The 26756-nt window shown below is 43.8% G+C and overlaps 1 long non-coding RNA gene and 1 pseudogene across 2 annotated transcripts in view; one reads left to right on the top strand and one right to left on the bottom strand.

The window, feature by feature from the left end:
• The first annotated feature begins 459 nt into the window (after nucleotides 1–459).
• LOC101672239 overlaps nucleotides 460–26756 on the top strand; it is a 106452-nt gene continuing 80155 nt past the window's right edge. Inside the window, exons 1-3 of one of the 2 annotated variants that reach the window (XR_201151.2) lie at nucleotides 460–619; nucleotides 1414–1699; nucleotides 9187–9476. This is a non-coding gene — a long non-coding RNA (uncharacterized LOC101672239). Of the gene's footprint in view, nucleotides 620–1413; nucleotides 1700–9186; nucleotides 9477–26756 lie in introns of those variants that run through there. The other variant, XR_006605293.1, reaches the window with a different exon arrangement.
• LOC101675823 lies at nucleotides 18602–19187 on the bottom strand (annotated as a pseudogene).

Genomic DNA, 26756 nt, shown 5'->3' with positions numbered 1-26756 from the left:
ATGGCAAAGTTCCTGGCCGAGCTCCTGGGCTGCGCGCTGCCGGCCAAGGGCGCCTCTCCCGCGCCGGAGGTGGGTGCGGGCGGCGTGCGCGGGCCGGGGCCGCGGGAGGGGACGGGCGTGCGCGGTGTCCGCCACGGGTCCGTGTGCGGTCCGGGTGCGGGTCCGGGGTGCGGGTCCGTGATGTGGTCCAGGTGCGGTGTCTGCCGCGGTTCCGGGTGCGGTCCGGGTGCGGTCCGTGTCCGGGGACGCAGGAGCAGCATCGCCGGCACCTCGGGCCGATGTGGGCAGTCGGTGCGGGCTTCGGGGACCGACGCCGGCACCGGACTCCGCACGTCCCGCACAGACCGCCGGCCACACCACTCACCTGAATTGCCTGGGTTGGGGCTAACGGGGGGGGGGGGGGGAGGGGGGATGCGGGAGCCCTTCGCGGCGCGCGGGCCTGTCCCATTGAGGCGCTGGGGGCAGCGGCCGTTTAAGGGAAACCTGTGCCGGCCGCTGGGCCGCGATGGGCTCACAGGGGGCACCACAGCCCCCTTCCCCTCAGGTCTACACTGGGAACAGTGGATCCTTTGTCTCTGTCTACATGAAGGACTGCCCGACACCGAGGCCTTAACCAAAGGTCAGTGGTGGCGACCCTTCCTACAGCCTTACTCAGTGCTCAGGCCGGACAACCGTTCCCACCGCTGATCCGGGGCCACGCGGTCCACTGCGGCCGCAGTTTCCCGAGGGGCCGGGATGGCAGCACTTGGGGTCCCCCCTCCGCAACGCAGGTCACGCTGCAACGACGCTCCCCTGCCTGCTGTGGAGTCTCTTCTGCCCTTGGCCCCTCTGGGCGCTCCTGCCTTCCGGGGCCTCTGGTCACCGGCTTCCAGTTTAGGGCTCGGCATTGCCCCTGCCCTGTGACCGATCGGTGTCAAGCAGGAGGGTCGCGGTAGTAAGGGAGGAAGAGCGGAAACCAGACCGACAGCCTGGGTGCTCCATGGCCTGAAATCTAAAAAAAAGTGAAAAGCCTGAAGACCTAAAGCTTTCCAGGCCCGCAGCAAAAATCAGCTGTGTTGCTTGGCCCCTTAGCATCTCTGCTCATTTCCTTTCCTTCTCCGTGGTGGGAGTGTTAGGTCGCACTTGGGGGTCATTCCAGGGAGGTGAGATGCTCCTTTGAAACTTTCTTTCTTTTTCTTTATTGTATTTGGGTTTTTATTTTTATTTATGTATTTTTAAAAGATTCTGTTTTTAAGTAATTTCTATACCTAGCGTGAGGTTCGAAACCACACCCAGAAGATCAAGAGTTTTTTGCTCCACCAACCAAGCCGGCCAGGCACCCCCTGGATCTTTGTTTTTAAATGACCAACCCACACCAAGCGATGTTGTTGTATGTACTGACTTTTGGCTGAATATTCCTGTTTTGTCCTCTAGCCAACAGACGCCCGACCTTGATTTCTTAGAGCAAGTGGCTCTCCACCATTGCTGGTCAGAGGGCAGCTTAAGAAATACACCAGAGATACACCACGACAATTAAGAAAACGAGTGGCTGTTTTGTCTTTGAAGAGCTCCTGGGAAAGGAAATCCCTTCAGCCTCTCCCTCGTGACTCCGAGTGTCTTGCTTTGTGTCATTTTCTACCCAAGTGGGGGCAGGAGCCTCTGAAGCCTCTGTCTCTCCTCTCTAAAGACGACTGATTCGGCGTTGCTGAACCCCCAGCAGGTACCCCCTTTAATCAGTGTTGCTAGAAGAGTTAAGACATCATCTCTTCCCTACCTATCGGGGAAAATCTGTCCGAACGGGTGTGTAACTGAGTCAGGAGTCTGTTTGGGATTGCTTTCTTCCCAGGCCACACATTCTTACTCATAAAGGAAGAAGCTTTTGTTGCGCTCTCTATATTTGGGAGGGAGAGAAACGTGTAAGAAAGATATTCTTAAACCTTTCTAAATATTCATTTCCCAAAAGCGAAAGTGCTAGGGCGTGAGAAAATTTAGGCAGCTCTGCATCTCCACCAAATGCTCTAATTCTAACTTCGGAGACAACCTTTAGTTCAGGGAGATCAAGAGATGGAGCTTTTCCTAATGAATGGCCTTTGGTTTCATTTTCGTTAGGGGGTGGCCGTGCGCGTGGTTTCTCCGACTCAGGCCAGTGCGGTGTGCGCAGGGGAGATTCTGCCTGAAAGAGGGCTGAGTTCTGACTGGACGTCTCATGTGTTTGCAGTTGTTCCACACGGGAGATGGGTGACAGGTTGTGGGGAACACAGGGGCAGAGAGTCACGGGTTGGAAAACCGGTCCTGTGCGTGCCTTGCGTGTCCCCTTCAGAGGAGAAGGGCGGACGGCGCGCGTTTGACACCCAGCACATCGTCATGACCGGTGTGCTCATCTTCCCTTTACGTTTTCTTAGTATTTAAGTTTACAAACCAAGTCCTTGAGAAGCAGTTTTAGAGTTGCAAGAAAAATGAAAGGATGGCGAGTTTACCTCCGTCACAGCAGTGCCCTGAGCCCTGCGCTAGATTTTTAGAATGATGTTTGTGCCTCGCCAAAGGCAGAGCTGCTGCGGGAAGAGCGGCTTTCTGTGGGTTCTGCTGTCTAGAGAGGCAGGACACTTAAGCACAGGACGGTGGTTTCAGACCTGGCAGGTGCTAGCACACGTGTCCCGTGTGCTTAGCCCGGTGGAGTCTGGCCCTGATGTGCATTCCTGCTCCTGTCAGCTCTGACCTGTTGGGAACCTGCCCCCCCAAACCCCTCACCTCAGCCTCAGCAGCGCTTTTCATTGTGCCTTCCTGAAGTCGGCAATGGGTCTGGCTTCAGAGCAGAAAGAGGCAGGACAATTATATAATCAGAGGCGACTGCGTTTTCTCCTTCCAGGCCCCTTCCCTCAGTCTGCAAACCTGCGTCGCTAGCGCTGCCATCCTCCATGATCTAACCTGGAGGGGACGTGCAGGAGCCACATCCGCTGGGCAGAGCGCATCTGGCTCTCTGGAAAAGGGGCGTTCAGGGGCGCCTGGGTGGCTCGGGTCGTGATCCCAGGGTCCTGGGATTGAGTCCGCATCGGACTCCTTGCTCAGTAAGGAGCCTGCTCCTCTCTCTCCGATAAATAAATAAAATATTAATAAAAGGGGTATTCGGTTCCATGCTGCTGCTTATGAATGTGGTCTCTTCTAGAATCGTCACGTCACACTTCCTGTATGTTCTGCTTGTTTCCGCTTTCCGGTTTCTGTCTCCACCACTGTTGCTGCCTGGCTGTGACGACAGCTTTATCTTAGTTCATACATAACACAGTAATAACTGCCATTTATTGTACATTCTGGTGGGCATCGTTCTGAGGGCAGAACACACACGATCTCAGCTCTCTTCCCAGTAGGCCCAATACAGGTGTGAACATCCGTGCTTCACAGACAAGAAAATTGCAAGAAAATTGGGGTTTACAGAGTTCAAGTTCAAGTAATCGGTTAAGGTCACTCTAGTGATGTACGCTAGAGTGAGGCTCTCAGGGGTCACCTACCTTCTTCAGCTGTGGTTACTTGGTACTTGGTGTTAGGTATGAGGTTAAGTTGTACTGTCCGCCCTGTTTTGGAAGTGAGGAAGCCAGGGCTCAGGGTTATTGCCTGAATTGTCCAAGGTTCCTCCCTACTGTCTGGGAGGTAAATCCTGGACTCTGATTCCACAGCGCTGCTCTGACTTACTTGATCTTGTCCTGGCCTCTGACTGCTGCCTCATCTACCCTGTCTTTGGGACCATTGCCAAAGCAATTTGCCTTAATAGCCCAACTCAGCACAGTGTTTATATGTCCCCAGTTCCTTGGTGGTTTGCCCTGGCTTGCAGATGCAAAAGGAGACGCTGCTCCCCTTGACAGTGTGGACGGTCACTCACAGTGTGGACGGTCACTGACACTGTGGACGGTCACTGACAGCGTGGACGGTCACTGATAGCGTGGACGGTCACTGACAGTGTGGACGGTCACTGACACTGTGGACGGTCACTGACACTGTGGACGGTCACTGACAGTGTGGACGGTCACTGACAGTGCGGACGGTCACTGACACTGTGGACGGTCACTGACACCTTGGACGGTCACTGACAGTGTGGACGGTCACTGACAGTGTGGACGGTCACACTGATTGTGCTCACGCCCTGCAGTTCCTCTCCAGTCTTTCCTTCCTCTTGCCGTACTGCTAGCACTCCAGCAGCTCTTGCCTGCGCCCGTTTCCTGATCATGTCGACTCACCACCAAGCTGTTGGCTCTGCCCGGAGTGTTCTTCCCCTAAGTCATCTATTGAGTTTCCCTCCTGCAAGGCTCGGTCAGACCCCCTCCAGACCCAGCCCCTCGGACCCAGCCAGCCCTCCACCGCAGGCCCACTGGCGTGTTTCTACAGGAGACCTGTGGCAGCTTTCTGGAGTAGCTTCTCTGTGCTTGGTTTTCTGTCTTCAGTGGAGGTGACAGCAGTGCCATGCGCAGGGCGGGGAAGGTAAAATGGGTTCATGCTGGAAGGTGCGTGGTCATCGCTGAGTGCCTTGCCTGTTGTCTGACCTCTTCAGGCTCAAGAGCCCTGCATCTAGCACAGTGTTGTGCACAGCATTTTGCCTCCTTGAGTAACCGATGGGTCAGATTGATCTTCCAACTCTGAAGGCTGATGGTTTTCCTTGCTCTTAGGCTCCTTGTTGTTTTTCTGAAGTTCCAATTTAACCAGCATCCTGTATTTTTATGGGCCAAATCTGGCAATCCTCTCGCCTGCCCCCTTCACCTCAGAACCCAGCCTCTAGAGTCCAATCCTACTCCGCTGTAGCAACCCTGTCCCCATCTTTCCCACACAATGGTCCCTCTTGTGACAGAGATGCTGTCCCAGGCCAAGAGAAGCAGCTGTTGGGACCGTGTGTCCCTACTGCCTCACTCGTGTGGAGATGCCGGAGTGAGCGAGATTTCCTCTGCAAGGGTCGGGTGTGCGTGTGTCAGGGCACCGCCGGCGTCCCGTTTCTTCATCCCTCCCGTGTTCACCAGCTCACACACTCATTCATTCATTTAACAAATGCTATTCAACCCTGTCTTTGTGTTAGGCACCCCGTGAAAGCCTTGCTAAAAGACACGCAAACGGTTTCAACCGTGACCCACAGTAGGACAGGGATTGCACACTCGCTGCAGTCCTGAGCGCACGTGGCCAGTTATACCTGTAGCACTGAGATTGAGTTTCAGGAGAAATACATTTACTTATGACAGGGACGTACTTTGATCTTTGCAATTCTATTCTTTCCGTTCCATTTCTTCCATTTTGTTAAGAATTAAACAAGGAAAGACCCACTGAATTGATTTCCCGCGTTCTGACTCATAATTTGAAAAGCACTGCTCTGCAGGATGGTGAGATTCTATTTTTACAGAACAATTTGTAGTACCTCATTATCCCAGGACTATACTTACACATTATTACCCTGTATCAGGAGATTTTTGTGGTCTACCGTGGGAAGCCAATCACCATGAATAATATTATTTTTGGGGGAGAAGATATTTTCAGCGTTTCAAACAACTAACTTATCAAATGACCTTTTGTAAATATTCTGCCTCTGAATTGGGTACAAGGTTTGCCATGTTCCCTGAGCCCGTGTTACGATATGCTTCTTATTCAGGACATTGTAGTTGATTTCTATTTATTTCTCTTTGCATCTACGGACAACAGATGTGCTCCATGGGCTGAATGACTCCTTAGGCTGCATCTGTGGGTCTTTCCAGCTTTATATTTCAATTGACCCCAGCCCTTCTCTCTTGGAAGAACTTACACTTTCAAGCAGGTTTTTTTTTTTTTTTCCTTCTAATTTGCCTGGTACAGATCTTGATTTTGTCGATTACAATGAGCCCCTTTGTTTAAATGAATCTTTCGTGCTTTCATCCTCTTGGTCATTCTGACGGGCCTCGGCCATCTAAAGAACGAGCCCAGTGGTCAGGCTGTGTTGAAAGCAAATAATTTGGGTGCATAAGGCTGAGCTTCTGTGATTGGACGTCGGTGCGCGATCAGAAGGGAGAAGTTTGCTTTGAGAGTAATAGCTCCTGTTGCACAGCTGGGCTTTCGATGGGGGTCATTTGAATTTTAAGCTAACGGGTACCGAGTTTGTCTTGTAAATTCACGATTCAGCTTGTTCGAGGGCCAGCTGGATCGCTCGCTCACATCTGAGCCATTGTCTACGCACAGGCAACTCTCCTCACCTTTTGTGTTAGCTGCTTTTAAACTCTGCATGCGTTTCACTTATAGGAATATTTGGTCTCTTTATGATTACATCTGTCTAATGGCTTCTTGCTGAGAAACCGTTACATGATTTTTTTCCTTTTTGTATTTTGATAGTAAAGGCTGGTGTTTCCTGTCGGTCAAGTGGCCAGTGCTGGCTGCATGTCTCAAGGGGCAGGAGAAGAGCTTCCCTCCTTGACTGATTTCCTTCCACTTAGTTCTTTCCAGTCTGTGGTAGTCTTCTTGCGCATTATGAATTTCTTTACTTCACAAGTGTTTGATAAAATAGGTCCAGTAGTGACAGTAGGTCCAGTAGTGACATTTGTACTTAAAAAGTTCTTCCTACTTGGAGTTGCCTACAGAAGTAGCCCGTAACTAAAATGACAACTTTTACTTATCTGAATCTCGTGATGAGCAAGGACTACACTTTCTACCCTTGGAGAATCTTAAATGTATCCTAGGCCCGTTTCTCCAAATGCCTGTAATATAGCAAGTGTCGTGTGACCCTGTCTAACCCAAATGGAGGACTTGTCACCTCCCAGGACCCACGGGAACCTCCTTCTCCTTTCCAAGCCCATTGGCAGCCAAAAGCACCACACGTCTTCTTACCTAGGGGAGCACTTTGGTGCCGTTTTTGCTTTCTTCCCTTTTCCTTCTCTCTTCGTGAACATCTGTCCGGGGCTCGGGCAGGCGCTTTCTTTGTACTCCTGTGGGTTGTCCCCGAGCTGACCGGCATTGGTTGAGTACGAACCACGCCCAGGGAGCAGAAGGGTCTGTGGGGGTTTCACAACAGGTGGTGGCAGCTTTGCCTCTGTCAAGCCTTCCTCTTGTCCCCGTTCCCGAATATGCTGCTCGTGTGCTACAACACTTTGTCATTGTCACTGTCCGGGCAAGCGTCCGTCCACACGACTTTCTGTTTCCATGGGCTCAAGTCTTTAAACTCTGCCTGGGTTATTTCTGAGGTTCTCTCTCAGCTGTCCTGCTCTGCCAGGCTGACTGCTTCCTGCCGTTAACTGTCCTCAGGGATCCTCTCGGGTCAAACACAAATTCTTTCTCCGGGGCCTGCTCGTCCTGTAACACGATGGCCTCTCTTCATTCTTTCCGCTCTTCCCGGTTAAACCCTACGCAGTCTTCAGGGCCACCGTGAAGGTCCGGCCCCTCGCGAAGGCTTCTCCAGTTGCGGGAGGTGGCCGAGAGCACACGGGCTGGAGATCCGGATCTTTGTGTTCCGGACCTGGCTCCTCCACCTCTTAGCTGTGTGACCTCTAAGAACATACTTCTTTGTATCTCGCTTTCATTTTCCGTGAAAGTGGAACGACAGTCGCAACTATCTCATGGAGTTTTATGAAGATTAAACAAGACGACTCCAGTAAGACACTCAGCGTAGTGTTTGCCTGTGGGTCATCGACACGTAAAACAATCAGGGTAATGGCGATGACGATAGTCCTGTACTTCACCTTGATCCTGACACGCTGTGGCACCTCTCTCCTTCGACCGTCTTAGGACATACCTTTTCCATTTCTGAATTCTCTACAGTGCCGAGGACAACATAGGTACGCAATCCGTGATCATTAGTTTTGAAAACATGCCATATGCTGTTTTAGCAAAATCTGAGAATTAATTTATTTCTGAATAGATTTAATTGTGTCTTATGGAAGTGTCACCGCCACTGTCCTTTTGTGACTTGCCCCCTAATCTGTGGGATGTTTACTGCTGCTAACTTGGGCTGCAGCTGTACAAATGTTGATATTATATTTTTTACGTACAACTCTGGCAGAAGGAATACTTGACAAATGTGCCAGTTATAGATTCCATTTAAATGAAGTTCAACCGTAGATTGAAATATAATTAAACACAGAGTATTTTTTATTTTTCAGTTGGTTTGCAAACATGTGTCCTCCAAATAAGTCAAGTGAGGCAAATCCATGCTTTAAGTCAAGATTTTAGTCATCAGACTTCTGTGCTGCGTGTGTTGGTGGAGAATTCTGGCTGGGAGTCAGGTTAGCTTATTCTAAAATTAATTTACTCCCAAGAACACTTACCCAGTGGGCTTTCTTATCATATTTCCAGCGGGAAAGAGGGAGTAATGATGCCCCGTTTCTCTGGAAACTCTGTTGGATGGCCTGAAAGCATGGAGATTTACTTTCATGGAGATTATTTGAACTTGGCTGAAAGTCAAGCGAGGAGCCTGCAGAGAGGCACACGGGGCTGAAGCGGCCGCATTATGCATTGCAAAGAACCTGCACCAGGAGTCTTAGGATTTGGATTCTGAGCCTGGCTCATCTCCGCACCGGCTGAATGCTCTTGAGGGAAATATCCTTACCTCTCTGAGTGTCCATCTTTATAGCTCTAAAGTGAAAGTAGTAATATTCAGTTTGCTTTACTCATAGAGATGATGTGAAGCTCCAGAATGGTAATAAATGTGGAAGTCCTTTATACATTGTCCGCCCTACACAGATGTGAGTTGTGATGATGCGATGACTGATGCTGTGAGGGGTGTGCAGAGACGTAAGGTGGGTCCTCGGCATCCCAGGCGCGCAGGGTCTGCTGGGGAACCGATGGTCAAGGACCGTGTGGATGGCCAGGATGGAAATGCTTCCACTTGAAATGCACAGAAGGAAATAGGAAGTAGTCGTGATTTACAGCTAGAGCTTTAACCCCTGGGCAGGCAGTCCTGGAATCGACTTATATCTAGAGATTTCCTTAAAGAGTAAAGCACTTGCTCAGGATAAAATGTAAATGAGTTTATGAGTGAAATTCTATCGACATAGGGGAGGGCGGGAGCAGATAGCAGTGGCAGGAGGAATTGCAAGGAGGGGTTGCTGGGCTCTGAAGACGGTTCGAGAGTCTAGGATTGTAGATTGTAGAAACATAGAGTGAGAGTCTAGGATTGTAGATTGTAGAAACATAGAGTGAGAGTCTAGGATTGTAGATTGTAGAAACATATAGTGGCTGTTGCTTGAACTCCCTGCTCTTTCCCTCTGTCTCCCTGTTCAGAAGACAGAACTTGGCCCCGCAGCAGAATCATCACACACTGTTTCCGAGAGCAGAACTCAGAGAAGGGAACCCTTTCAGTTCACGAGGGGTGCTGATGGCTGGGGCAGAGTGAGGACGGTGGTCCCCTGGCGGAGCCGTTCCGGTTTACTGGTAACCGGGAGCCAGCAAGTCCTTTCTTTGCTGCCTGGGCTGGTTCCCGAGCTCACATGATGTAATCCCTCCGGAGGACGCCTACCAGTACTGAAGAAGTGGGATCCTTGGAAGAGAATCTGATGTTCTCAGGATGGAGGTGGCCAGCAAAATTTGGGTATGTTGTAAGGTTTCATTTGTAACCACATTTAGGTGCAGAATGTTGGTCCATATACTCCTCCTTAATCAGTGTTCTTTCCTATTCCGTTCTTGAATCAGTGTCCAGCTTTTGTGAAATCTAATGCCCCAGGGCTTTTTTTTTTTTTTTGTCCAACAAATTCCATGTTAGCCAAATTCCATGTGTGTTACAGTGTATTGTATGTCTGTTAGGAGAAAGCAGGCTGGTGTGGGAGAGCTCAGAGACACATACAGAGCCACACACAGACGGGAAGACACACAGCAGCTTGCTTCTGGAATGGCCATGATGATTAAACCACACGGCCAGGGGTTACAATGCATCCAGAATCTCCCTGGCTTTATTTACCAACTAGGCTCCAAAGCCTTAAATATGCCACGTACGTACATGAGACTGAGTGTGTGGGACACTTTTCAGGGGCTCACAAACCAACCCTCTTTTCTTTTGCATTTCTCTTTTGCCTCCTTCCTCTCTTCCAGCTTAGGAAGGTCCTTGCTAAGAACCTGTGACATAGCTCTGTGCGGTTTCATTTTCTCCATCTCACTCTGCAAATAGAAACCGATTTCATTTTTTCTCATGTATAAAGAAATAGTGCATCTGATTTCACAGGCCAGAAAGAAATGATTGGAAGGCATCCAGCCAGGCCCTGGGGAACCCCCTAAAATTATCCTCTACCTTATGGACCGTCCAGATTGTTTGTATGTGTGGCTAGGGAAGAAGGGGGCAGGGAAGTGGGATTTGGGAAATAAAATTTTCTCATGCCCAGATGCTGTGAGTGAGTCAGATGGCTGGGTGAGGACCCTGACGCCTCCTGTGATTTTTAGGAGTTCATTTGCTCGGTGCCAGGTTTGGATGTCCAAGCAGCTGGGCGAACCCCCCGGGGGTTCCTAGTGAATTCAGCCCCCTCTCTGCACATTGTGTGGACTTGCCTTATGTGCGAATACTTCCTAGATAAGTGGGCTTCTTTACGGCTGCCTTTTTGATTTGGAATTGCTGTGGGCTAGAGAGATGAAGAAATATACTCTCAGTTACTAGCAGAATTGACAGGTAATGGACAATAATAGAGTTCTTTTGAATTTACCAAAACACCTTACACACATAATTTTATTAGAAATGGAAAACCAGTAGGGGATTATTTTACTCTATTCATGGATGGAAAAACTAGGGAACAGGGAATTAAGAAATACTATCTTTAGAAAACAGCTTGGGTCTAAAATTGTCTAACCAACTTTGCACCTAATAAAAATAATTTACCAACTTTTCTATATGTAACTTCCTCCTTCATAGGATTAAGAAGATGGCACTATAAAAATACCACCAATTGAGGGGTACCTGGGTGGCTCAGTCAGTTAAGTGTCTGCCCTTGGCTCAGGTCCTGATTTCAGGGTCCTGGGATCCATCCCTCTGTTGGGCTCCCTGCTCAGTGGGCAGTCTCTTTTCCCCTCTCGCTCTGCCTCCTCCCCACCGCTTGTGCTCTCTCTCTCAAATAAATAAATGCAATCTTTAAAAAGACCACCACCAACTAAAATCATTACTATGAAATTCTATGCAAAAATCACAAAGTGGTACTAAAAACTGGAAAGTATCTTACCTCAAATACAGTTTGGAACAATGCAAGGTATGCCTAAGTACCATAAAATATTATTAGTTAAATGAAAAATTAGGGCCTCCTGGCTGGGTCAGTTGGTAGAACATGGGATTCTTGATCTCAGGGTCATGAGTTCAAGCCTCACATTGGGAACAAAGTTTGCGTTAAAAAAAGAAAATGAACGAAGGGAACGCTTGGGTGGCTCAGTTGGTTAAGCAGCTGCCTTCGGCTCAGGTCATGATCCCAGGGTCCTGGGATCGAGTCCCACATCGGGCTCCTTGCTCGGCAGGGAGCCTGCTTCTCCCTCTGCCTCTGCCTGCCATTCTGTCTGCCTGTGCTCGCTCTCTCTCTCTCCCTCTGTCTCTGGCAAATAAATAAATAAAATCTTTAAAAAAAGAGAATGAAAAGCTAATTCCCTGTTAGTACAGTTTTTCTTCCCATTTCCGGCCTTGGTGATGAATGTGGTAACGAGTGGGAGCACCTTTGGTTTTCTCTTTCCAAAGTCATTTCAAGCTCTTCTTTGTTGTGGGACAAAAATCCCGCCTGCTATTTCTGACTGCCCCCACCTCTTCCTTCAAGTTCCTTATATCACTGGATGAGTATTTCATTCCTTATATCGTTCCTTAGATCATGGAGCCAAGCCGTGAACTACAAAGAATAATTCTATTTTTCTTTCTCAACAAACCGTTCCCAAGGCACAGCATGTCAGGATGTTTGCCCAGGATTTTAGGCTAAGGGTCTCCTGTCCTGCCGGTGGCTGCGTGTTCTCAGTAGAAGAGAATAATCAACACATTTTGTGGCACAGTGCTTTCTAGATTGTAAAGCACCGCGACTGAATCCTCTTATGGTTCTCAGAGAATTATTATCCCCACTGGACAGACTTAGAAGCTGAGGTCCAGAGAGGTAAGCACACGATAACCCCAGAGAACAATGGAGCTAGGTCTTCAGCGCTAGCCCTTCTGTTCCCAGGCGCCCCCACTCTTCCTGGGGCAACCTGAAGTGTGAGTTGTAATGCCCTCACCAGTGGAAGGGAGCGGTAGTAACTCTTGCGTTGGAGAGAGAGCTCCAGCGCAAAAGTTGATGCTTCCCACTCCCTGTATCTTTCGTGATATTAAAGACTGACTTTAAAAAAAACCAAGATACATAACGTTATATTAGTTTCAGGTGTACAACAAAGCAATTTGATATTAGTACATATTGTGAAATGATGACCACAGTAAGTGTAGTTAACATCTGTCACCATGCAAAGTGACTGAATATATTTTTTTCCTTGTGATGAGAAGTTGTAGGATTTACTCTTAGTAACTTTCAGACTCACTCTGGTCAGCACGCCGTGTACAGTGCGTCCCAGGATTTATCTATTTTATAACTGGAAGTTTGTATTTTTTGACCGTCTTTGTCCATTTGCCTATCCCGGCGTCTGGCCATCACCCATCTGTTCTCTGTATCTATGAATCTATGAGCTGCTTCTTCTGTTTCTTCTGCTGTTTTTTTGTTTCCACACAAAAGTGGGATGATATGATATTTTTCTTTCTCTGTCTCTGACCTATTTCACGTAATACAGTGCTCCAAGATCCATTTATGTTGGACAAATAGCACAATTTCATCCTTTTTTTATGGCTGAATATACATCACATTGTCTTTGTCTATTTGTCTGTCAGTGGACACTCAAGCTGTTTCCATACTTTGGCTATTGTAAATAATGCTGCAGTGATAATGGAAGTGAAAATTTGTTTTGAGTTAGTGTTTTTGTTTTCTTTGGATAAATACCCAACTGGAATTGCTGGGTCACTTGGTAGGTGTAGTTTAAATTTTGAGGAACCTCCATACTGTTTCCCATAGTGGCAGCACCTGTCTCTTGTCTTTTGGTAATGGCTGCCTTTTGATGATTACCTTCTGGAGTGTAGCTGGATCTTTATTCTGTCACTCGTCATTTATTATTCGCGTAACCATAGGCAAATTACTTAACTTTGCTAAGCTCAACGTCTTCATTTATAAAGCGAAGACAGTAATTGTTATAAGGGTTAAATGAGAAAATACGTGTGAAGAGTTAGGCACTATGCTCGGCACATAATTAAGATTAGATGTTACCTTTCTTATTTTTCCACTTTGTAACACTTTAGCGTCTTTCCTGCTGTATTAATTATGTGGAGGTGGTCGATTTTGAGTGGACATGTGGTGGCTGTGGAGAAAGCTCCGCTACAGAAAGCTCCTATTCTATACTTTTTCTCTGGCCCACATGGAAAGCAAATTAGATGCCCCAGCCCTAGTGATGAGAAAAGATTGGTTTAATTTCTATCTTTCTTGGGTAAATAAATCAATGTGTACTTTTCTTTCTGAAGTCTCTTGCCTATAACATACTGTGCTCTGCTGATTACTCATTGAGCGAGTATTTATTTAATCAGTTATGTGTCCTAGATGTATGCGTGGTATTGTACGGATTCGAAAAGAAACAAGACATGGTCTCTGCCCCAGCTTACTTGAGGAGGGATTGGTTTCTAAGTGTAAAAACAGAGGAAAACCAGTATGCCTATTTTAGGGAAAAGATTTCACAGACTAACTCTTCCCAGCATGCTTCCAAGTGCTGTGACAACCCCTAAAAATATTTGTCAAAAGAAGAAGTCAACTTCAGAAGAAATTCTCCTTTTCCAGATTGATGCTATAAATAGGCAGAATAAGTTATTTGTGTCTTACAACTTTTTGAGACATAGCACGATTAAAAATGGTAAAAAGGTGGCATTATATCTGGGGTCACATCAAAACCTGCCCATTATCGTATTTTTTAAAAATTTTGTTTTGTAGTGCCTTAGGCAAGTTATTTTCTGCATATGTAAAATGCTCTAAGGAAAAATACCTCACTGGGCTGTTATGCAGATTATATGAGATATGATGTAAAAGCACTAGGCACAGCACGTGATCGCAAGTATCCAATTAGCAATAGTTTTCTTTCCGCGTTGGTGGATATGCTCCTTGTCTTTGTAGAGCAGAGGTTCTGATGAGTCCTGCTTTGGCAGCTCCTCCTCCCGTCATCTCCTCTTAGTCTTTCCCCTGGAGCGTTTCAGTTCCGTGTGCAGCTCAGCGCGGCCTTACATGCATAGTCCATCCAAGAGTTAACAACGCCGTGCTCCAGCCTTTCTCGTTTCCTGGAGCTACTTAATCAGAGAAATCACTGTGGCCCTTTCCACGTAACTCATTGACGTCCAGAGCAACTAATTAGAGAGAGGGAGTATAGAAAATCAATCTTTACTAACATTGACATTTCTTCCAATTTAAGCAATTCGTTTGCTTACATTCTTTGTGAAAACCTGTTGAGATCTAAAATTATCCCAGATGACTACATTAGAGAGTCCTAATGGGTTTTAAACATTAGAATAAAGATGATTTGGACATTAAATACATAGTCAGAATTGGGAAGGGATCCAGCATATTCCACGAGCTCAGTAGACAAGTCGTCTGTACTCATGACATCATTGAAGAAGTCTCCTCTCAAGTTAGGAGGCAGTCAACTCTTTGAGAATGTAGCCTACCTAGGGGGAAGAGGTTTGTGGTCGGTGGTTCCCTTTGCACCTCTAGTTCTTGATCCTTCTCCTCTCTGTTCTCGGAAGCCAATCTGTATGAAATATATCCACGGGGTTCTCTTGGCTTCAGCTTTTAACTGGACTTGGCCAATGGGGATCATTGGTCATAGATGGAGGGAGTGGAGATTGTGAGGGCAGGGCGTTAATTACCTCAACTCCCTATATGCACCTTGAGATGCAAGGTCAACCTGAGTTGGCTGTGTCCCTCTACTTACGATCACCTTCCTGTAAGGTGGTCCTGTCCATGGAGCCCACCCCTTGCAGCTCTCCTTTCTCTTGTTTGTTTATGCGTGTGGGCCGGGTGCCTAATGGGACATGTTACTGGCCCTAAATATTGTACTATGCCTCGTGGTTTTTCTTATAGCCTTTCTGTATCTTTGTAAATAGCCAAAATTTTACTGAATTTTTCTTAAATTACCCAATTTGAATATGTCATCTGTTTGCTATTAGAACTTCAAATGATAGAGAGCAGTAGCAACTTCTTCTTGAAAGATAGAGTGACTCTCTGAATTACTGGTTTGAAAAAAAATTCTGCCAATTCATAAAAATTCTCTGTGCCTCATCACATATTCAGGTAAAAGTGGGTAAATTCACAAGAATGGCATATAATGGTGTGGCTTGTGTTGGTTGTGTTTTGTGGTTGAATGGATGTCATTTGGGTTGAATGAGAACAGTATTAGAAGTTCAATGAATGCCAGTGTCTTAAAAGAGTTAGAGATGAGTAGAAGCTGGGTGAATTGCATCTTAGCTTCTTAACTTGCACGTGAGGAATCTGAATTGCCTGGAAGTTAGATGAGTTGCCCAAGGTCAAATAATTAGTATGTGGCAAAGCTGGGTCTCGTGCCACGTCTTGCAACTCTAAGGCTAGTGATTGTTTTAGTGCTCCAAATTGTGGAAAAGAGTTAAATTTCGTTTTCATTATGCAAAATACATGGCTTTGACTTTAATTGGTCAGCTTGCAACGAACCAGAAATGTACTCCAGTGGAGAATTGCGGGTTTGATTTGTTTTTAAATAGGAAATAAGTGCAAGGAAGGAATTTCAGTTTACAATGACCCATCTGTCACAGCAGCTCAGCCAAACAGAACAATGTTATAAAGATGTTAACATTGTTTTAGAATTTGTTTATTCATAAGGGAATTTTTTGCCATATAGTATTTTTAATTTCAGAAAATATTGTCTGTAGTATTGCTGAGTGATGAATTATAAAGATACTCAGAAAAAATAGTAAACCCTTTTAATAGTTTATTATTACAGGAGTTTTGGGGAGGGGGGCCTGAGTGGCTCAGTGGGTTAAGCCTCTGCCTTTGGCTCAGGTCATGATCTCAGGGTCCTGGGATCGAGTCCTGCATCGGGCTCTCCGCTCAGCAGGGAGCCAACTTCCCCTCTCTCTCTGCCTGCCTCTCTGCCTGCTTGTGATCTCTCTCTCTCTGTCAAATAAATAAAATCTTTAAAAAAGGAGTTTTGGAGAAACTGGTCTCACTGTTTTATACTAGAGAAATATTTTATTTTCTATTATATATACTGTGTAAGTACCCAGATAATTGGAATAGTTGTTACGTGGAAGGTGTCAGTATCTCTGCCCTTAGGATAGCAACAACCTAATGCAGGGGATATGAGATAGAGATTATATCCAAACTGGAAAATAAACGGTAAAATTTTCTGTCTAAGCCAACTGTTAGGAGGGCCTACAAGATAACCCCTTCAATTAAAGTGTAAGTCCCTGAAGTCCAGGGTAAAAACTTACATTTCTTTCATGGCAGGCAGGGAAAATGATATTTAGTAGATATTTGACAAATAAATAAATGAAATCACAAAGGTGTTCTGGTAGGATTTTAGGAGTAAGAAGGGAGTTTGGTCCAATCTGCTTTTTTTATCCAGTTCATAGTTACAAGGTTAGATGGTTTATATGTTGGGAATATTACTTTCCTATATACATTGTATATGTGAGGAAAAAAGTTTTTTCCTATTTAGGTTTGAATATAGAAAAATTAGATTGTCAATTCAGTATTGTCTCTTTAATAAATAAAAAAGTGAAACTATTTATGTAAACAAATCAATAGCAAGTTGATTTAAATCTATTTTACTATGAAACATCATCAATTTTCTCATACAGAAAACCTTGAAAATTAATAAATCTAAGCAGTTTATTGGCTTTAGTTTTTGTGTTTTGATACTGACCCATGATAACAGTAGCTAACACCAGTCGAATGTATCAGTTTTCCTTACAGTTTTGAAATACAGTAAGATGGTCTTTGCTGTAATTCTGCTTTCCTCGATAATGCTGCATATTACTGTATTACATGCATATTTTAGAATTTTGAACTATTGATATGCCTCTGTGTAATGCAGGTAGGTGCCATTCCCCTTAAAACATAAATAGGTCCTTGTTTTTGTAATGTCAAGATTGGCTCAATTATCTTTTGAAAGGTGGAGCTTTCAGAGAGACGGATTTGTTGACCATTATCTAATGGTCAACTCTATGCTCATCCAGACATGAATATTCCATTTCGGCACTGATATTTCCTCCAAAAAGAAAGTTATGAGAAGTTACACCATGGTCCTCCAGAGAGACTGCTCAATGCTCCCTTATCACTTATTCTATCAAATTAATTTTCTTCCTCACTTGACCCCAACGTGGAGGACTACAGATCTGACAGGTCACTGGACCCACACTGGGCCATACCTTCGAGGGGAGGATTCTTAGTGTGCACGTGTCCGTCTCTTTCTCCTTCTTCCTCCCAACAAGGAAGGCCACTGTGAAAACACACAGCTGACCCTCTCATTTCTCTTTTTCTCTCTTTCCCTTCTGTGTTGTGTGGTAGACACCTGTTCCTCAGAGGAGGTCCAGCGAGCTTTCTTGCTATGTCTAGATTCTCTTCATTCCACAGAGCAGCGGAGGTGGAGTTCCTGTCCTAACGGGAAGATGAACACGAGACCATGAGAAGAACTATGTTGATTCCTTCACTGTTGTGTCTCTAGAACTAGCAATGTTTCCTGAGTAGCAGTGTGGTAGAACTAACACACTAATGAACAAATGCATAAAGCCATGCCATACCTTGTCCAAGAACTTCCTCTTCCCCCACAATCAGGGAAACTTGAAAAACATTCTATACTCCACATGTGTGCATACTAAAGGATGTAAAATACCGTTTTGGTGGACTTCTTCCTCCTTTCTCTTTGGCCTTGAAGGCTTGCAGATTTGACTTTCATATTAACCTGACTTCATCTGCTTTCAGATATTGAGGACAGATAGGAAGTTCTGTTATCATCACCTAATATGATTTGTCCTTCTTTGGAGAAGGCCCTGGACCCTGAAATACCTTAGGATAACATTGGTTATAAATTATAAGATCTGTTATGATAGAAACTTTAACATTGTTTAAATTGCTTAAACCTCCATCAGAAAGGACGAATACCCAACTTTTGTAGCAACATGGATGGGACTGGAGGAGATTATGCTGAGTGAAATCAGTCAAGCAGAGAGAGTCAATTACCATATGGTTTCACTTATTTGTGGAGCATAACAAATAGCATGGAGGACATGGGGAGATGGAGAGGAGAAGGGAGTTGGGGGAAATTGGAGGGGAAGACGAACCATAAGAGACTATGGGCTCTGAAAAAAAAAACCTGAGGGTTTTGAAGGGGTGGGGGGTGGGAGGTTGGGGTAACCCCCAGTGGTGGGTATTAGAGAGGGCACGGATTGCAAGGAGCACTGGGTGTGGCGCAAAAACAACGAGTACTGTTACGCTGAAAAAAAAATATTGTTATGTGGCATTTTTAATTTAAGTAGTTGAAACTCTTCTTTTTAAGTTACCAGTATCATTCAATTGAAGAGAACAGGGCGTAAAACGTAATGTGGTTTTATTTACTTTTTTGGTAATTGTTCTGTTGGCCCATTTAGATTTTTTTGATTTTTTAAAAAATTTTTATTTGCATTTATTCTGTGCAAATTTACTCCCAGGCCATAAGTTTTTGTTTCTTCAGTTTCTTCTGGGATATATTTTTCTTCTGTGCAACCTCCTCTTCTGGTTTAGGAACAATCTGCTCTTTCTCAGTAAGGATCATCTCAATGTGGCAAGGAGAACTCATGTATGGGTTAATCCGACCATGAGCCCTGTAAGTCCTATGCCGCATCTTGGGGGTTTTGTTTACTTGAATGTGCTCAATGACCAGAGAATCGACATCTAAACCCTTAAGTTCAGCATTACTCTCTGCATTTTTAAGCATGTGCAGTAAAAATTCAGCACTCTTCTTGGGCCACTGACCTTGTGTCTAGCCCCACTGTTTGAAGCCTGGGCACATCTACCAACTCCAGCATTGTAGCGACGGAATGGCACACACTGCTTCTGCAAAGTGACATCTTTCAGACACTTGGTGGCTTTTCGGATATGCATACCCTTGATGGCCTGGGCAGTTTCACGTGTGTTCTTAAAGCGAACACGGAGATTTGAACCTCTTGACTTGCATGGTTTCGTAGGTTTTTCTGGGTCAAGCGAATAGTGAACCATTTTCAGAGGTCACCCCAGGCCGCTGAGAGGAAGAAGACTAGATTTTTTTGATTTTTTAAAAATAAATCTTCAATCACAATTAATTGGAACCTTTAGGTAAAAAAATACAGAGGTTTTCTTCACAAGACAAATTGTTTCTGTTATATTCTACCATGTTCATAATTTTGAAAGGTAGTTAAAAAAATGAAAATGGAAAATTTATTATTAAAAAATGCCACATTAACTTGAAATATTAAACTCTCTGTGGACTTTTGCTACAACAGTTTTTAAGACAACATAATTGGCTTTTGTGCTTGAGTCAGTGTCTTGTTCCCGGTTGTTGTGACTGTCCATGGTACTGAAAGTACCATCTTGTTTTAGACATAGTCGCAAAATGACGGTGATGTGAGAAATTTCTAGACTCATCCCTCCATTTTCAGTGAAAAATTATAGAGCATTGAACTCATTTACTACAGCTTGTAGTGACTGATCAGGACAAGTATCCATGTGTTTTTTCCACTTTGCCTGGGAACCCAGGCTTCAAATCTTAGAGAACCCCAGTAGAGTTAAATGCATAAAACTCTGGGGTTCAGTCTGAAAAAGCAGTCTCTGCATTGTGAGTCTTCATAAACCCTTTGGATGCAGGGAAGTATGTAAGTATCTTTTTCCTTGTTGGGTATGCTGATGAGATTTCACCAACTTGTAACAACCCTACTGGTGAGGGCTATGCATCCTGTTTGGAAAAACAAAATAAAACAAAACAAAACAACAAATCATTCTGAATTATCCCTTGGCTTTGAGTCTTTTGAGGGCCTTCTTAAAAATCTGACTGATTTTGGAGTACTTCCCAAATGAGCAACTACCTCATTATCTTAGCATAATGAGATAATGTTAATTTAACTATTTAAATTCAGTGTCCTTGAATGGTCTTTAAAAAAAAATTTGGGGGAAGTCAGCAAGATTTGGTGGAATAAATCTTGAGACAACTAGGTAAAAAAATCCAAGATAAAGTATGAGCCACCCTTAAAAATAATTCCTAGAAGAATTTTATTTGGTAAGGCTTTATTTCCCTTCCCAGTTTAAGATGTTACTTTGTTCTTGTAAGTTAGATTGCTAATTTTATTTTTCACATAATTTTTATCTTGGTTTGACTGTCTTTAGGAAACATTTAAAATATGTTTTGGTACTTCCTTTGAAAAAATTAATATTATTTTTAGAATATAGGGAAATTAAAAGAAATGTAGACCTTTGTGTTCCAAATGTATCAACATTTGGGGGAAAAGAGCAATCCCCCCAAAATACCCCCAAAACCAAAAAACGCACCCTTTAAGCTATACCTCTGTATTCATTGTATCACTTATAAGTGCATAGTATTTACTCCTAACTGTATTAGGAAAAAATTAATTCATGACATTCTCCTGGCTTGTCCTTTTTATCTTGTACTATAGATTGTTTAAAAATGAATACTCATTTTTATAAACCTTTATCATGTTATAATCGACATAGAGTAATTTGCTATTCATGTGTACAGTTGCTGTAAGCATATAACTTGATAGGTCTTGACATACGCATATACATACGACATGATCATAATCAGGATAATGCACATACCCATCACTCCCAAATTCTTTCCTGTATTCTTTTATCGTCTTCCCACCTGTCTCCAGCAACCACTCATTTGTCTTCTCTCTTTAAGGGTTAGTTTGCATTTTCTGGAGCTTTACATCAGTGGAAACCATAGTTTGCACTCATTTTTCGAAGTTTTATCTTATTCTTTTTTATGGACCGTAGTCCTCTTTTTTTTTTTTTTTTTTTTAATGTTCTTTGATCTCTGAGTTGGTTTCTATGCATTAGATAGAACAGCCAACTCTCCGACTTGAAGGAATGGCCTCATGTAGGAGATGGAACCTTGTTATCAACTCTGTAGCTCTTGGTTGTCTCTTAAACCTTGGTGATGGTCCAGGCAGCCTGCTTTATTCTTAGTGGCTCTCAGTAGTTAAACATGTGCCAAGACTTGTTATTGTCCTAAAGGGGAGGATCTCCATCAGCACCAGAGTTAGGTTGATTGGAAGCCAGACCCATAGGCAGCAGGTGTAGGGTATGCAAAATACACCTTTCTTTGGGGAAAACACCCAGAGATGTGTGTTTCTGGGTATTCCTTCTGTGTTGAGAGTTTTACTCTTTTTTGTCTTGCTTGTCTGTCATTGTTTTGTGATCAGTCCATGTTTTGTGTGTATCAGTAGTTCACTCTGTATTTTTTTGAGAGTGTTTTTTTATATAGGTATGTCAGAATGGGTTTATTCATTCACCTGTTGATGGACATTTAGATTGTTTTAGTTTTTGGATCTTAAAGTTGCTATGAATATTCATGGACAAGTAGATGTGTACTTTCATTTCTCTTGCATAATGCTTAGAAGTGGAGTGGCTGGGTCATTGGTAGGTGTATACTTACAGTATAAGAAATCACCAAACTATTTTTTAAAGTGGTTGGCTGGTTTTGCATTTCCATTAGCAGTGTATGAATGTTTCGGTTCCTCTGTATTCTCACTAGCGCATGGTATGGTTAGCCCTTGTAATTTAGCCATTCTAAATTCTCATGTGGCTTTAATTTTTATTTTCCTAATGACTAGTCATATTGAACATCCTGTCATGGATATGTTGTCTTTGGTGAAATGTCTGTTGAAATCATTTGCCCATTTTGATTACTTTTATTATTATTGAGGTTTGGGAGTTCTTTATTTATTTTGGATACAATTATTTTATCAGATAAATGATATGCCAGTATTTTCTTCCACTCTGTGGCTTATCTTTTCATTCTCTTAGCAGTATTTTTTTCACAAGAAGAACTTTTTTTTAATGAAATTCAATTTACCATTTTCCCTTTTATTGATCATGTATTTGGTGTATCTAAGAAATATTTAGTCCAAGGTCACAAACACTTTTCTCCTGTATTTTCTTGTAGAAATTTCCATTTTTCATTTTATAATTAGGTCATTGATCCATTTTGAATTAGTTTTTGCACATAGTATGAGGTGTAGATCAAACTATTTTTGCATACAGATATGCAGTTATTCCCACCATTTGTTGAAAGATGATTCTTCCTCCACCAACTGCTTTTAAAATTTTTTTTTAAAGACTTGTTTATTCCCTTTTTTTGAGAGAGAGAGAGAGAGCATGAGTGGGGGTGACAGAGAGGGAGAGAGACTCTCAGGCAGACTCCCCCGAGTGCAGAGCCTAACATTGGGCCTGATCTCACAACGGTGATCATGACCTGAGCCAAAACCAAGAAAAGGGCCCTTAATTGGCTGTGCCACTTATGCGCCCGCCCAAATTGCTCTTTTATCTTTATTAAAAATCAGTTGTCTATGAAAATACTCTATAATTTCTACTCCATTTTGAACCTATATCTTCTCTAAAAAATGAACTCTTTAAAAAAAGAAGCAGCAAAAGCAAAAAAAAAAAAAGGTTTATATAATGTGAATCTATTTTGAGGCTCTCTGTTTCATTGATTTATTTGTCTATCTTTGCATTAATACCATACTATCTTGATTATAGTAGCTTTATAACAAGTCTTGAAATCAGATCCTATAGCTTTGGTACTCTTTTTCAAAGCTGTTTTGGCTCGTCTAGGTTTCTTACATTTCCATATGAATTTTAGAATCAATTTATCAATTTCTACAAAAAAACATGACGGGACACAGTAATTTTGTTATCTTCTGATCAATAAGCACAATATATTTTTCCAATTCATTTAGGTCTTTTAAATTTTTTCTCAGCAATGTTTTATCACTTTTAGTGTTTAGGCTTTATATATCTTTGGTCAGATTTATCCCTGAGTATTTAATACTTTTAATGTTAATGTAAATTGCATTGTTTTTTGAATTTTAATTTCTTCTTCCGCTTTTTTTAAAGATTTTATTTATTATTTGACATACGGAGAAATCACAAGTAGACAGAGAGAGGGAGAAACAGGCTCCCTGCTGAGCAGAGAGCCTGACATGGGGCTCGATCCCAGGACCCTGAGATCATGACCTGAGCCAAAGGCAGAGGCTTAACCCACTGAGCCACCCAGGCACCCCCCCCTTTTAAAAGTAGGCTCCATGCCCAGTGTGGAGCCCAACATGGGGCTTGACCTTCTGACCCTGGGATCAGGCCTGAGCTGAAATCGAGTCAGATGCTCAGCAAGATGAGCCACCAGACACTCCTTGAATTTTAATTTCTGTGTTCATTGGGAATATATAAAAATATAGTTGGTTTTTGTATGTTGATCTTTGATCCTACAACATTGCAAACCTCACTTCTTAGTTCTAGTTGCTTTTCTGTAGATTCTGTTTTATTTTCTGTGTAAGCAATCATATTGACATATTTTTCATCTGTTTCTTTAAAGATGTTACTTCATTGTCTCCTCCTGCACCTTGTTGTCCGCGGGAACCTACTGTCGTCCTTAGCGTTGTTCTTGTGTACGTAATGTGTCTGTCTTTCCCCTGGCTGCTTTAACATTTTTTTTTTTTATCACTGCTTAGAATAATTTGAGTATGGTATATATTGGTGTCATTTTCTTATGTTTCTTGTGCTTGAGGTTAATGGGCTTTTTGGTCCTGTGGGTTAATATTTTCATCAAATATTTATCCAAATGTTGTTTTATTCCCTGCCTCCTCTCTGCCGGGCGCCGGTGCACACACAGTAGACCTCTTCAAATTGTTCTACAGTTCCACTGCTCTGCAAAGGCTTTGCCATTTGTTTTTAAAATTCTTTTTTCTCTTTATGTTTCATTTTGGAAAGTTCCTATTAGTATGTCTTCAATTTAATAATATTTCCTTCTGTAGACCTGATATGCCCATAATCTCTTCTAGTGTATTTTTTCTTTTAGACATTGCAGTTTTCATTTCTAAAAGTTTGGTTTGGGTCTTTTTCCTGTCTTCCCTGACTTTATTAAGTTTTTGGAAAATATGAAGTATGGTTATAACGACTGTAATGTCCTTCTAACGTTTGTGTCAGTTCTGGATTACTTTTAATTGGTTGATTTTTTCCCCATTAAGATTTGCATTTTCCTGCTTTCTTGCGTGGTAGTCTTTGATTGGATGCCAGGCATTGCCTTTTTGAGTGCTGGACATTTTGTATTTCATAACTATTTTTGTACTTTATTATTTAAAAAAATTGGTTAGGGTCACCTAGAAGTGTATTTCATCTGGGGCTGATTATTCCTCACTTCTGAGACGATACTTCCAAGCGTCCTGCTCCGTGACCGCGTCACGATGCTTCCTCGTCTGTGGTGTGGGAGCAGGAGCTCCTCCCGCCCTGGGTGGGCTCTGGTCCTCTTAGGCTGTTCTTTCCCTGGCTTCGGCTCATTGTCTCACATTCGTGTTCACATCAGTTCCCTGATGGATTATTTTTACAGATACCCTCTGTAGATCTCTGGAGTCCTGTTTCTGTGGAACGTTTTCCTTTTCGGTACTCTGTTGTACAAGTTCCAGTCGCCCTGGTCTCCTAGACCCTCAGCTCTGTCTTTTCATCTCAGGGAGTCAGCTGGGTCCCCACGGATCTCCCCAGGCTGCGGCCTGAGCCTTCTCTCAAGGCACTAGACCGGCGCAGATGTGGTCGTATTTCTTGCCTCCCAAGGAGCGTCGTTCTTTGTTGCCTGCTGTCCAGTGTGTTGGCAACTATTGTTTCATGTATTTTGTTGGTCAGCTGATGTTTGTTTTTCGGGGTTTCAGAGAGGAAGGTAAATCTGGTCTCTGTTACTTCAAGTGCTCTTGGAGAAGTTACGCTAAACCATGTGCTGCACGCCGTTTAAGTACAGCTGCAGGAATTAAGTAAAAGGAGAAGTAATCTCCATCCAGACTGATAAAGCACACGGAAAAAGGGAATGAGCTGCCATGAGCAGGTTAGGTAGGATTTGGGTAGATCCAGTGGGAGTGTGGTAACCCTGCGGTCAGAGAGAGCCCTTCTTCTGTCCCAGAAGAGCTACGGAGACGGGAATGAAGCCTCTGCGGTTGGCTGTTGGAAGGCACCGGTCTACATACTTACCTCAAGGAATTCTTTTTGCTTTTCTGCATCTTTTAGATGGAAACTATCAAGAGATACAGTGAAAAACAAATACATTCTCATTTGAGAATGTGTTGTTTGTTAGCATGATACCAGGTTTTAATTTTCAACATCATCTTATTTTACTGTATGAGTTTTTATTGTAAATAATACACAAATGGTACACAAATAGGCTTTGAGTCAAGCACATCTGGGTCTGAATTCTGCTCTGTCACTTACTAACTGTATCTTCTCTTAGTTTCAGTTTCTTCATCTTTAAAATGGGAATAATGAAAGAAAAAAATAGAATGGGGATAATGATGATTGTTAGGATTAAGTGAGGTCATTCGTATAGAGAACATGGAACAAAGCCTGGCAAACACCGAACCCTCGGTAAATGACTGGTGCCGTTACACGTCCTCCTCTGACGGCGGGGTGGTGGTCACGGGGTGGCGTCACACGTTATCCTCTGACGGCAGGGTGGCAGTCACGTGGTGGCGGTCACGTGAAGACAGTTTGTGGCATTTACCCTCTGGCACAAAAATGTTTTGTTTTGTTTTTCTGGTCAACTCTTTGAGCTGAAAAAACTATATTCAAACGTAACATGACTCTTTCATTTCTTAAGTTTCATTTTATTTAGTATTCTCAGCCTTTGCCTACATGAGAATAGACATCTGGGCAAAGTTTGAAAAAGTGTTAGATTTGGACAACTAGGCTTATTTTTTTAAAAAAGATTTTATTTATTTATTTGAGATACACAGAGTGAGAGAGAGAAAGAGAGGGCAAGCACAAGCAGAGGTAGAGGCCGAGGGAGAGGGACAAGCAGGCTCCCTGCTGAGCGAGGAGCCCAGTCGATCCCAGGACTCTGGGATCATGACCAGCCTGACTGACGGAGCCCCAAGGTGCCTCTGACTAGCTGTACTGGATTGACCAGGTGACCTTGACTGAGTTGACTCTTATTTATGTGTGTTTCTCTTCCCCACTTTTTATCCGGATTCTTTCTTTCTTTGTCTCCGTCATCCCTGTCACACTCAAGCTGGCGTCTTTTCCCAACAGTTTATCCTTTGTGGGTGTCACTCTGGGAGGGCTTTGGCCGGTGGATCGCAGCGTTTGTGGGAACCCGGCCCCTCAGCTCCTTCAGACCTTGCTGAGAACCTCTCGCACACAAGTGGGAATGTCCCGAGTTCCGAGTCCAGCCGCTGTCCTCATACTGATCCCCTGTGCTCTCCAGTAAACACCTGCTGAGGACTTCAGGGCTGCCGCTTCTCTGATTCATCAGCTGCCCCTTGGCCTTTTTCTCTTTCCGCCTACCTGGCACAACAAACGGGTCTTGTGGCTGCTGGTGGTTTACCCCCATCTACGCAGATTTCAAGGTTCCTGGGGCAACCGTATCATTTAATTGTCATCATCCGATGTAAATACCGCTCGTGGGTTTTGGTTTTGGTGTCCTAGTTGCTCTGTCTTTCTTGACGGAGGGCATTTGGGGAGATTTAAAGACGACATCGTGGCTGCCATCATATTCCCAGAATTCCTCCCCGATCAGTCTATTTTTCACATTTATCTCTT

The sequence above is a fragment of the Mustela putorius genome, unplaced genomic scaffold, assembly GCF_011764305.1.
Source record: "Mustela putorius furo isolate JIRA1106 unplaced genomic scaffold, ASM1176430v1.1 tig00000040_pilon_pilon_pilon, whole genome shotgun sequence".
Classification (NCBI taxonomy): domain Eukaryota; kingdom Metazoa; phylum Chordata; class Mammalia; order Carnivora; family Mustelidae; genus Mustela; species Mustela putorius.
The sequence above is the reverse complement of the archived record's forward strand: the minus strand, read 5'-3'. Positions and strand labels throughout refer to the sequence as shown.